Source organism: Schistocerca serialis, chromosome 4 (genome assembly GCF_023864345.2).
Source record: "Schistocerca serialis cubense isolate TAMUIC-IGC-003099 chromosome 4, iqSchSeri2.2, whole genome shotgun sequence".
Taxonomy (NCBI): domain Eukaryota; kingdom Metazoa; phylum Arthropoda; class Insecta; order Orthoptera; family Acrididae; genus Schistocerca; species Schistocerca serialis.
In genome coordinates, this window is record NC_064641.1 from 317240753 (window position 1) to 317253840 (window position 13088).

Below are 13088 nucleotides of genomic sequence, written 5' to 3' on the forward strand. Positions count from 1 at the left end.
GAGCAACTCAAACAGTTTTTTTGGCACACCTGTGCACAAATGGAAGAGTATGGAACAACAGAGTGACTAAAGATGTTGAACAAGTGGGTCTTTCACACATAGCCCCACGAAATCACTTCAGAAGGCTCGTCATGGATTAGAAATTCCAGTGACATCTTTGTGTGAGCTTTTAAGAAAACACTTATAACTCAGTTCCTATTGTTTGCAATTCTTACAAGCTCTAAAGCATGCAGACTACAAGCCATGTCTCTGCAGTATCCTTTCTTTCAGGAGTGCTAGTCCTGCAAGTCTCGCAGGAGAGCTTCTGTAAAGTCTGGAAGGTAGGAGACGAGGTACTGGCGGAAGCAAAGCTGTGAGGATGGGGCATGAGTCGTGCTTGGATAGCTCAGTTGGTAGAGCACTTGCCAGCGAAAGGCAAAGGTCCCGAGTTTGAGTCTCGGTCTGGCACACAGTTTTAATCTGCCAGGAAGTTTCATATGAGCACACGCACTGCTGCATAGTGAAAATCTCATTCTGGATGCAGACTACAGTTTATGTTCCAAATTTGCATATGAAATATTTCTGCATGACAAAGATTCTCTGTGTCATGTTGTCTTCATTGATGAATTGACATTTCACCTAAATGGAAATGTAAACACACATAAAGTGCATATCCAGGGGTCAGCAAATACACATGAGATGGACAGTTGTGATGAGACTCTTACAAACTGAATGTTTTTTGTGCTATATCCTGGCAGAAAGTTTATGGGCCTTTCTTTTTCTGTGAAGGAACTGTAACTGGTGGTTCTTATCTTGCTGGCTACAGCTATGGCTCTTTCCTCAATTGGAAGAAGCTGAACCACAGAACTTTAATTACCAGAAAGATGGTACAACATCTCACAGACATAATTCAATACGCAACTGGTCAAACGACATTGTACCCAACCACTAGATTGGCTGCAAGAGGCTGGATGATAGAGTTTGTTTTCCATGAGTTTTACATTCTCATACAACCAGACACCACGCGATTTTTGTCGTATTTCATAAATGAGTATGTGCCTCTGCAACCAGCTGATCCAGCTAACTTAAGAAACAGGACTGAAACAGTTGTTGCAACAATTATTCCAGCCTTGCTTATCAAGATTTGGGAAGAATTTGGGTGTCAAATCAATGTGTGACGAATGGTGTTCACATTGAACACTTGAGAAAAACTCTGAGTTGCTCTTTCATAAAATGTATTACTTATGATTGTAAGCTGAATGTAATAAATACTACAAAGCTTTAAAACCCCTATATCATTTTGAAATACCCTGAATATTCTATACATGTCACCATGAAGTTAAATGTATGTATATACACAGTGGCATAATATAACTTTGTAGTACATGATACTGAGTGGAATGTGAAGATAATTTTAATTGTGCTGTCAGGTAATGATGGGAACAACAGAATGAAAACCATCAATTCATTCAATTGTAGTTTTAACATTGGTTGGACTATTCATTCATTCATTCTTTTGCATGAAGTCTGTCTGTAATACTTTCATTCATTGAACTATAGGAATGGTATATAACCAGACTACACATACGGCTGAGAGGTAGACCTACCCCAGGATAAGTGAAGACATCTCAGGGCATACACCAAAGTTAAAATTAGCATTGAACATATTTATTTCATTGTGTTCTGAATAGACTAATTCTTCTTTTCATTATTTTAAACTGATTGACATACTGCTATTGATTACATAGGTCCACATGCTGTTAACGCACTACTAATGATGCTGACGTATCGCTGGGTGTATGAAGTTGAGCGTAAAAGTTCCTTTACAGGTACATCAAGAAGAAAGGAATACCGCCAAATTTTAGCGACTATTTGCATTATGTTTTACTGAAAAGGCTTGATGATGTTCATTAATTAAAAATCATTTTAATCTTGCCCTTCAATACTTATTCTATCATTTTTTGTGTGTGGAAGGTAAATACGTTGTGCAGAAAATTACACTGGCGGCTACATACATACAAATCACACTCATTCACACAAACTTTTATACATCTTACAGCCTTTGAAAAGTAGCAGGTATACATACTTCTCAGGCATGATGAAGTACTGTTCATATTCATATATTGATACTTCAGTTTCACAGTTAAGCCTAATTCTAACAATCACTGTAAACGGCCTGGACACCATGTTCACACTCCTTTGGACTGCTGTAAGCTAAATGTTATGTCATCTGTGCTGCCATCCAGGACAGCAGGAGCAGTGGAGAGGTGACATGTATCATCCGCTACTTGTTAGCAGCAGGTGCTCACTAGTTCCTGCATTTGCCTGCTCTCCTGGTTGACCAGAATGTAGTGTGCTCCATTCTGAGTACAGGCAGGCAAATTTTCGGAGGAAAAGGGGAGGGGAAGGGGGAGGGGAGGAGAGGAGGTTAATATAAGCAGTAACCTTTTGCTCATACAAAGTAGCTCTCAGTACGTGTTAGCGTTCACAGTTCCTACAATATCCAGCAATGGTCTGCTGAGATTTCCTTAATGTGTAACACATAAAATGAAGTCCCCCCCCCCAACACACAAATATTTTTAGAAATATTACCTTTTATTAACCTCCTGAAATGGGATACATCACTTGTCTCATAAAAAGTTGACAAACCTAGCCATCCTTCACATGTAACAAGAAAGTCTGAAAGAATATATAAGTGAAATCACTCTCAATCAGAGACTGAGTGAAAACCTTCATGTAACAGACATAAACATTAGAGACCTGTGTCAGCTGGTGAAGTGAAACATAAACACCTGGAGAGAGAAAACAAAGCCGAGCAGTGGAACAATTCACTGGCCAATTGGCTGTCAAAACCAGATGGTCGTTTCATCACTACTGTCAGGTATTATCATTACCAACATCTCAGAAACTGGGTTGTATTCCGAAAGACGCACCGACAGAGTGTTTAAATTATGACTGTATTTAAACTGTTTAGGTTTTACTATTAATTCCCAACATAACCACTACTTCAGAAATAAGTAAGTATTCTGAAGGAAAAAAAAGTAGTCATACACCACCTGATAACATCTCTCTGCAAATCGAAGTTAGTGTGGGCTGTTTCTGTTGACCTTTTTAACAATACATTATCTCAAACATTTCCAAGTTCACACATTTTCACAAGAGGTGTCATATCTGTGACAGTCTGAAGGTAATTTGTATATTATCCAGAGTAGGTGCTACTGTATCTCTTGTTTACCATCACCAAATACACTTCCATTCTGAATAAGATGTGCATTTCAGCATAACGAACCGCTTTGTTCAGTTATGCAACTATGAATGACACAAATTGTAGTTACTGTTAGGCTGGTGATGTTGGGAGGCAAAGCATTAGCAGCAAGAGTTGGTTGATCTTTTACTACTTCTACTGGTTCATAACTAGGGAGACACTAGAGCTCAGCTTTTGCCAGTGTCATCATATCTCAGTTACAAAGTTTTTCCCTCCTCTTTGTTTCATTAACTGCAAATGGTGGCAAAGTAATAATTGTGATAATGCAAAAGCAATTGAGAATTAACATTCCGAAAACAGAGAATTTGAAGGAACCAACAAAAATGTCCTAAGCAGTGTGAAAATATCAATTCTGGGATGTAAAAGTGGGGTTATACTGTATTTCTATTAGGCAGTGTGTGTTACACATTTCTTTAAATTTTATGTCTGTTACAAACATACAAGCTAGGATAGTATTTAATATGGTACGTATACAAGAGAACAGCTCGAAAGTCAGTGAAGTGGTAGAGCAACGTAGTTACAAGAACCAGGATAGGTAAAAATGATGAAAGCTTTGACTCACAACAACATGTAGCTGATGATAATTTCATTAGCTCAGCAGCCTAATTAACAAAATGTTGATTTGATATCCTAACTACAGTCAAGAAATAACAATATGCATAACATGAAACAATGGCGGCTTATCTATATTTTTTTTGTCCCCCCCCCCCCCCCTTCCCCGTATAGAATTCATTGCATTAAGTCAGCACGGAGTGGGAAACATGAAACTCAACTTTCTAAATTTGAACAGTGTACTCCATGTAGCCAGAATGAAATATTTCTTATAAAACCTCAGCATATTCTAAAAATTCCCATAACCAAATGTAACTAATCTCAGGGACCAAATATCCAGTACAGAAAACAAAAGTTTTGTGAAAGTCTGGAAACTGTTTATTAAAATGAGCTCCATGATGAAGAGTCTCATGCACACTTGTTCATTCTGAATGAGACTACTGTGTTAAGATGTCAGTTTAACTGTTTAAATGAATAGCATATTTTTAAAAGTTGGTGTGTTGAGCTAAGGGACCTAAATGATGATATAATGTTGATTTATAGAATCACAATGAGAATGAAAAACTGAGCATTTCCTACATAAATCTGAGTGTTTAGTAGAACACCTGACTTTGACTTAATAAAAAGATATGTTTTCAAATTAAATTTTTCTGAATCTACCAGAGAAAATGCTTGGTCAGCTACCTGTATTGGAAATATTTTAATGAGTTATGTATTTGAAGATGCATATAACTTTTGTTTGTATTTAGGCATTTCTGATCATTCAGCATTATTCACTGAGCTGCCTAGAGCAAGTAGGGAAATCCCATGTAAAAAAAGTCTACATAAAAAGTACTTCATTCAAGAACATCTGATTTTATTTCCTAATAAACTAAATGTGACAGACTGGCATTATGACCAAAATATTCCAAGCACTGCAAATTTTGAAGCACTTTTAAGCATTTTTCTAAATATTAACAGCAGCTAGGTTTTAGTGATCATCTTGCTCAAATATTAAGCATAAAAGTACAAGGCAGTATTATTAACAACATGTCTTTTAGAACAGCATATCGAAGCTATAATCAGCATAATGTGAACTACTTCAACAACTTATTACAGAAAGAAAAATGGCTAGGAGTGTACAAAATGAACGATATAAATGAAAAATTCAACACTTTCATCGATACATTAACCCATTTCTTTGAACTTGCATTCCCAACGGGGAAACTCTAGAACAAACAGCTGGATCACAAAGGGAATAAGGGTCTCATGCCAGAAGAAAAGACTACTTCATGAAATATGTAACTCAAAAAATTCCTCACCTGTAGTATGCGCATACTATAAAAAATACTCCAAAATATTAAGAAAAGTAATAAAAGCAGCAAAAATAATGCATAATGATGAAATCATTTATAATTTATAATTATGCTAATAAATCAAAGGCTACATGGAGTGTTATAAAAAAAGAATGTGGAGAATACAGACAACCTTGGAAAAATATAACACTATCACATAAAAATAAAAAAGTAACAAATCCCTTAGAAGTAGCCAACACATTTAACAACTTTTTCACAGGTGTTGCTGAAAATATGTTACAATCAAACTTTAAGAGCATCCAGGCAAATGAATATAAAATAAGTGCATGTAGAGGATCAATGTACATCAGTTCTGTTTCATACGAAGTAGCTAAAGCAATAAAAGCACTAAAAAATTCCAAATCGGCAGGTATTGATGGTATACCTGCAACAATGTTAAAGAAGACTGCATGAAACCTAATTGAAGTACTCACTTCAGGCAGGCACTTTCCCTGATGTGTTAAAACATCAAAAGTTATTCCTGTATATAAAAAAGGGTATAAAGACAATGTAAATAGCTACAGACCCATCACAATTTCCTCCTGCATCTCTAAAGTACTGGAAAAAGTTATGTTTGTGAAACTTATGAAATTTATAAATAAAAACAGCATCCTATGTAATGAACAACATGGATTCAGAAATAAGAGGTCAACGACAACTGCTGTCTATGAGTGCATCAATTCCATCCTAAACCTGATGGACAAAAAACAGGAAACAATAGGAGTCTTTATTGACTTGTCAAAAGCTTTTGACATGGTGGACCATAAAATTCTGCTATCAAAGCTAGAAAGATATGGTATTCGAGGTCTGTCCAACAAGTGGATCAGTTCCTTCTTGACAAATCGTATGCAGGCAGCGTGCGTCAAGCACACAAATATTGAACTAAAAACTGTATCTAATCACTTATCTGACTATAAACAAATAAAATGTGGTGTACCCCAAGGATCCGTATTGGGACCCCTTCTGTTTCTTCTGTACATAAATGATCTAAGCTTAAATATTGATGCACACAAATCAATCATATTTGCAGATGACACCACAATTCTATTAAAAGGAGACGACGACGAACAGTTACAGCAGACAGTAAACAAGGTCACGAAACAACTTAGCAGCTGGGCACAGAGTAATCAGCTTGTAATAAACAGTAAGAACACCGTTGCTCTAAAATTCCACAGTGTTCCTAACAAGGACATGTTTATCCCATCAGTCTCTATCAATGACGAACCAGTTGGTAACAGTACTGAAACCAAATTCTTAGGACTTTGGCTGCAGAGTAACATCAGATGGAATAAGCATATTGAATATCTCAATGCAGAACTGAGCAAAACATGTTATCTTCTTTGTTCATTAAAATCATGCTGTAGTGAGAAAACAGTATTGAATGCATATCACGCGTACTTTCATTCTCGTCTTAGATATGGGGTCACCTTCTGGGGAAACTCTAAAATAGCTAATAGCACTTTTAAACTACAAAAAAGGGCCATTAGAATCTTGTTTGGGTGCAAGCCTAGAGACTCCTGTAAACCCCTGTTTAAGAAATCTGGTATATTACCGTGTGTATACATTATGGAAACCCTTTTGTTCTTTAAATTAAATGTAATAGGCAAGGACCAGAGACTACAAAAAAACTGTGATATACATGAGCACTTTACCAGACAAAACAGAAACTTACATATGACTCAAATCAGCACAGCACTCTGCCAAAAAGGTACTTTTCACATGGGAGTTAAGCTTTATAACAAACTTCCTGAAAACATAAAAGCTATCACTGAAGTCAATACATTTGGAAAATCTCTAAAGTCATATTTACAGCATCACTGCTTTTACTCCATTGAAGAATATTTAAATTTATGAAATGTGTTATATAAATACTTACGTGTAAAGTGTATTATTGTAAGCTTAAATATGTATGCCTTGAAATTACTTTCAGCCTGTATATTTATAACTTGACTTGTCCAATGTCTTATGCATAAGCTGCTATGTAGACAACAGGACCAATAAAATACAATCTACAATATATAATAAAAATGTTGACTTTGTTGAATGTTAAATGATACAAAACTACACTAAAGTTATGAGGGCAGCAAAGCAAATGACAAATAATGAATTATTTCTGAGACATCAGAATAACTCAAAGGCAGTGTGGTCAGTTGTAAAATCTGAATTAACTATTGAAGGCTATAGTCCTGAAATTTGTAAAATTATGCTTGAAAATGAGATTGCTATAAACGCAGCTGAAATGTCAGAATGCTTCAAGGAGTTCTTCAAGAATGTAGTGAAATCATCAAATATTAATGCTGCAGATTATGAGAACAGAGTATATCCCTTCCAAATAGATAAAAAAAAGTCTGAATGCCTCACAAAATTTAAAACAGTTTCAGCAATATACTTAGAGAATATTATATTAAAATTAAAAAAGCCAAAAAATCTGCAGGCTGAGATGGGAACATGGCCTTTTCCCAGAGGTGGTTAAGTACACAGAAGTAAAACAGCTATTCAGAAAAGGGTCAAGAGAGAATATGGGAAATTATCATCCCAGCTATTCTTTCAATCATGTCAAAGGTATTTGTAGAAGCAGCTGCCACCCAGAGACAAAATTTTATTGGAAAATAAATTTGGCTTTCAGTGAGGAAAAAGAACTATAGATGAATTTAACAAGTTTGGTGCCAAGATTAGCACATCATTGGACAATAAGTATAAAGCTGCAGGAATCTTTTATGTCGCAAAAGCCTTTGACTCAGTAAATCGTGCACTTCTAATCTATAAACTTGAAAGGCTTAGCTGTCCCTCAGAGATCTATTCTAGGACCTACTTTGTTTTTATTCTACATTAATAACCTATATGTGGACCAGGTGTAACGTCTTTGTCTAGTAATCGTAACATTCTGGGTCCCATGTTCAAACCTTGGCACTGTTTAAATTTTGAATAAAAATCATCAGCAATGGCAGCGGAAGACCTGCAACATAAGATGTCAACCTCATTCTGCCAATGGACTTGTCAGAGTGTACAGAGTAAAGAAGAAAGGTTCAGGGCACACTCTTGGACATGGGGTGGGAAATTCCCCATAAAAGGCGGGAGAATCAGCAATGACCAACAGCATGAGGATGCAAAAGGCAATGGAAACCGCTGCATTAAAGACACACATGTATCTAAAGTGTATGTGGCCTGTAACTGAAAAAGTATCATAATGATCTCTCCACTGGCAAAAGATTCCAGCCTAGCCCCCATTTGGTTCTCTGGGAGGGAACTGTCAATGTGAAAGGGTAATGTTCTATGAGCGGGTTGAGAATTTCAGAAATTTGAACATAATAAAAAAGATAGAAAATCTGAAAATGGAAATTTAATCGAAACATAGTGCAGTGAGTGAAGTGAAGAAAGACAACAAGGATTTCTAGTAAGACGAGTATAGGGTTCTATCAACAGCAGTGGAAAATGGTATAATGGGAGTAGGATTTATTATGAATACCAAGGTGAGAGACTGAATTACTGTAAACAGTACAGTGATGGGATGGTCCTCATCAGAATCTATAGTAAACCAATATCGACGACAACAGTTCAGGTATACAAGCTGGTTTTACAAGCAGAAGATGAAGACACAGAAAAAGTTTACAAGGACACTGAATGGGTAATTCAGAAGGTAACGGGAAAGTAGTTGCAGGGAAGAATTGGTAATGGGACAATATGGGCTTGATAGTAGGATGAGGGAGGAGAATGACTTAATTGAGTTATGCAATAAATTTCAGCTAGTAGTACGGAATACTCTGATCAAGAATCACAAGAGGAGGTAGTATACTTGGAAAAGGCCAAGAGATATGGAAAGATTCCAGTTGGATTGCACCATGAGCATAAATCAGATAGTAGATTGTAAAGCATAACCAGGAGCAGATATACATTCACATTATAGCTCAGTAATAACGAAGTTTGAGAGACTAGTCACGAAAAATCAGTGCACAAAGAAATGGGATACAGAAGTACTGAAGAATGAAGAGACACACTTTAAGTTCTCTGAGGATGTCGATACTCTGATAGTGAGTAGCTTATTAGGCAGTTCAGTTGAGGAGTGGACAACTCTAAAAAGGGTAATCACAGAAGTTGGAAAGAAAATCAGAGGTACAAAGAAGGTAACTGCAAAGAAATCACTTCAGTTGATCAATGAAAGAAGAAAGTACAAAAATATTCAGGGAAATTCAGGAATACAGAAATACAAGTCACTTAGGAATAAAATAAATACTGTAAGAAGTGCAAGGAAGCTAAGACGAAATGGCTGCATGAAAAACGCAATGATATCGAAAGAGAACTGATTGTCAGAAGGGTTGACTCAGCATGTAGATAAGTCAAACAACCCTCAGTGAAATTAGAAGCAAAGGCAGTAACATTAAGAGTGCAATAGGAATTACACTGTTAAATGCAGAGGAGAGAGCACATAGGTGGAAAGAGTACACTGAAGGCCTCTATGAGGGAGAGGACTTACCTGAAGTTGTGATAGAAGAAGGAATAGGAAATTACAAGGATGCAATAGTGGATCCAGTATTAGAATAAGAATTTAAAATGCCTTGGATGACTTAAGATCAAATAAAGCAGAGGGGATAATTAACATTCCATCAGAATTTCTCAAAACATTGGGGGATGTGGCAATAAAACAATTATTCACATTGCTGTATGGAATGTATGAGACTGACAATATACCGTCAGACTTTCGGAAAAACATCATCCACACAATTCAAAGATAGCAAGAGCCAACAGGTGCAAAAACTAATGCAGAATTGGCTTAACAGTTCATGCATCCAAATTGCTGATAAGAATTATGTACAGAAGAATGAAAAAGGAAACTGAGGATCTGTTAGCTTAAGATCACTTTGGCTAAAACCAGGGAGGCAGTTTGATGCTGTAGTTGATAATGGAAGCAAGACTGAAGAAAATCAAGACACATTCATAGGATCTGTCAAACTGGAAAATGTGTTCAACAATGTAAAATGGCACAAGAAGTGTGAAATTCTGAGAAAAATAGAAATGAATTATAGGGAAAGACAGGCAATATAAAATATATGTAGGAACCAAGAGGAAACAATAAGACTGGAAAACCAAGAATGAAGTGCTTGGATTAAAAATAGTGTAAGACACAGATGTAGTTTTTACTCCTGTTGTTCAGTCTGTATATCAAAGAATCAATGGCAGAAATAAAAGAAAGGTTCAACCGTGGTATTAAAATGCCAGGTGAAAGGATATCAGTGATAAGATTTGTTGGTGACATTATCATCCTCAGTGAAAGTGAAGAAGAATTACGGGATAATTTGAAGTCGCATTGACTATTAACTGACTGCGACTGTTTCGAAAGTATGAAACAGTTTTCAAATACCACTACTATTCATAAAATTTGTTGACAACTAAATTATTTATTTAGTGACATGTTTCAAGGATTACACTTCGTCCTCAGGCTATATTGGCATTACAAAAACATTTAAAACGTGTTTGTACAGATATAAGCTTCTCGCAGAATGATCATAGCAGTCATGTAAAGAAATTTTAATATCTGTATAAACATGTGTTAAATGTTTTTGTAATGACGAAATGGCCTGATGACGAGTTATAATCATTGAAACATGTCACAAAATAAATAATTTGGTTGTCAACAATTTTTGTGATTGGTAGCAGCATTTGAAAAACTTTTCATATAGAATTACAGGATTTGTTAAATGGAATGAACAGTCTAATGCATACAGAATATGGATTGAGAGCAAATCAAAAGAACACTAAAGTAACAGAAGAAGCAGAAATAGAATAGCAAGGAACTTGGGGATAACGAAGTAGACGCAGTTAAGGAATTCTGATATCTAGACAGCAAAATAACACATAATGGACATAGTAAAAATGAGATAAAAAGCAAACTAGCACTGGCAAAAAGGATATTCCTGGTTAAGAGAAGTCTACTAGTATCAAATGTAGGCCTTAATCTGAGGAAGAAATTTCTGAGAATGTATGGTTCAAGCACAGAATTGTACAGTAGGGAAACATGCACTGTGGAAAAACGGGAACAAAAGAGGTTCAAAGAATTTGAGATGTGTTGCTACAGAAGAATGCTGTAAATTTTGTGGACTGATATGGTAAGAAATTAAAGAGGTTCTCCACGGAATGTCAGGAAAGGAAAATATGGAAAACAATGACAAGATGAAGGGACTGGATGACAGGACAGCTGTTAAAACATCAGGGAATAATTTCCACTGCACTTGAGAGAGCTGTAGAGGGTAAAAACTGTAGAAGACAGATCGGAATACATCTGGCGAACAATTGGGAATGGAGGTTGCAAGTGCTACTATGTGATAAAAAGAACCAGGTAGAACACTGATGAAAAAAAACTACACATCAATACAAACGTCCCATTGGTTTTATTTGTGGATGATACATTTGCATTAATTGAGGACCATAAGTCAGCAAATATCATGGTCTGCATCATCAATACAATAAATCCTCTCGAAGCCTGGTTTCAGCTTAGGGCCTAATAGTTTAATCGTGAACAGCCCAAAACCCCTTATGATCCATTTCAGAACAAAACAGTCAAAATCTCAAAAAATTAAAATAAGTCTTAATATTCAAGATCTAGAAGAGGTGGATTCTGTAAAATTTTTAGAATTAACCCTAGATAAGAATTTCAACTTGAGTATATAGCAAGCAAATCAAACAATGGAAGCTCCAAGAGGAATATAAAAAATTTAAGGAAAATAATGATTGCTACTTACTGTAAAGATGATATGTTACGATGCAGACAGGTGCCTGTCCGCAACTTAGCGTGCCATCTTTATGGTAAGCACCAGTCTGTCTTTTCTTTACGTCATTAGTAAACTAATGATGTAGCTTTGCATTTGACAGATATCAGGAAAATCTCATACAACAGTTACTTTCTATTAGTTTAAGGTATGGTGGTGTCTTTTCAGCAAATTCGAGTAAATATTAGCACCATTAAAAATACAGAAAAAAAAAATCACTAAAAACATGTGATGTACAACCAAGGAAATTATGTCACCCATCATTCAAAAATCTGGAATTATTAACAGTTCCCTCCATCCATACATATGACAGCATCTTTTTGTACAGCAACTTAGAATTACTCGAGGAAAACTGTTTCTATCACTCATATAATAAGAGAAATAAAGATAATTTTATGCCACCTGCTCTTCATTTAAACTTATATGTTTAGGCTGTCTAGTATATGGGAATGAAAATTTACAACAAATTAAAAGGCAAGAACATTCCGGGTATGAATCAAGATTCGCTGAAAAACCTACATGGCACTCTACATCAGCAATGCTAGGAGATTTCATGAAGGGTGAACTGAATATCTGGGCAGGATGTAGTTTATCAATTGTTTTCTTGTGTAAATGTTGCTGTATCCTCACATAAAAGTTACAAAGCTGTTTAAGTATTGATCTGTCTGAGTTATTTTTATAGAAAGTTTTATAGTAGCTGTATTACTTGTTTTGATGTATCTGCTATACTCTAATCAAATTATTAGGATCTGTATGTTATGAGACTAGATCACAATTTGCAATATATTGTATGCAGGTATACCAAAATAATATGACGACTAGGCAACTTTCAACAACAAATAGTTGATTTTATTGCCTCATAGTTTTTTTTTTAATCAGTACACTGGCTCTCCAAAGGAGAGCTTGTGCTCTTTTCAGCATATGTTTGGTTGTTCTGTTTGGATTCAATTTATTTCTACATGAGGGACAAAGGAGCATTTTTGATTTATTGTCTAGACTCAGAGTTAAGTGTGAGAGTTATCTTTTAGCCAAAAAATGGTCTAAATTATACGAGACTGCCTTCAAAAGATATTTTAGCTTCAAGGTTATAGGTCTCATGTTCCCAACCATACTTCAAATCTTTAGAAGCTATTTAAATAAAATCTACAAAACTGAGACAGTTTTAAGTTTATCTCTTAATGTTTTACTTAGCAATCA

General features: G+C 35.7%; 1 protein-coding gene across 2 annotated transcripts in view; it reads right to left on the reverse strand.

Moving 5' to 3' along the window:
* LOC126474024 (putative aminopeptidase W07G4.4) overlaps positions 1 to 13088 on the reverse strand; it is a 94899-nt gene that overhangs the window by 69113 nt on the left and 12698 nt on the right. The window lies entirely within an intron of this gene.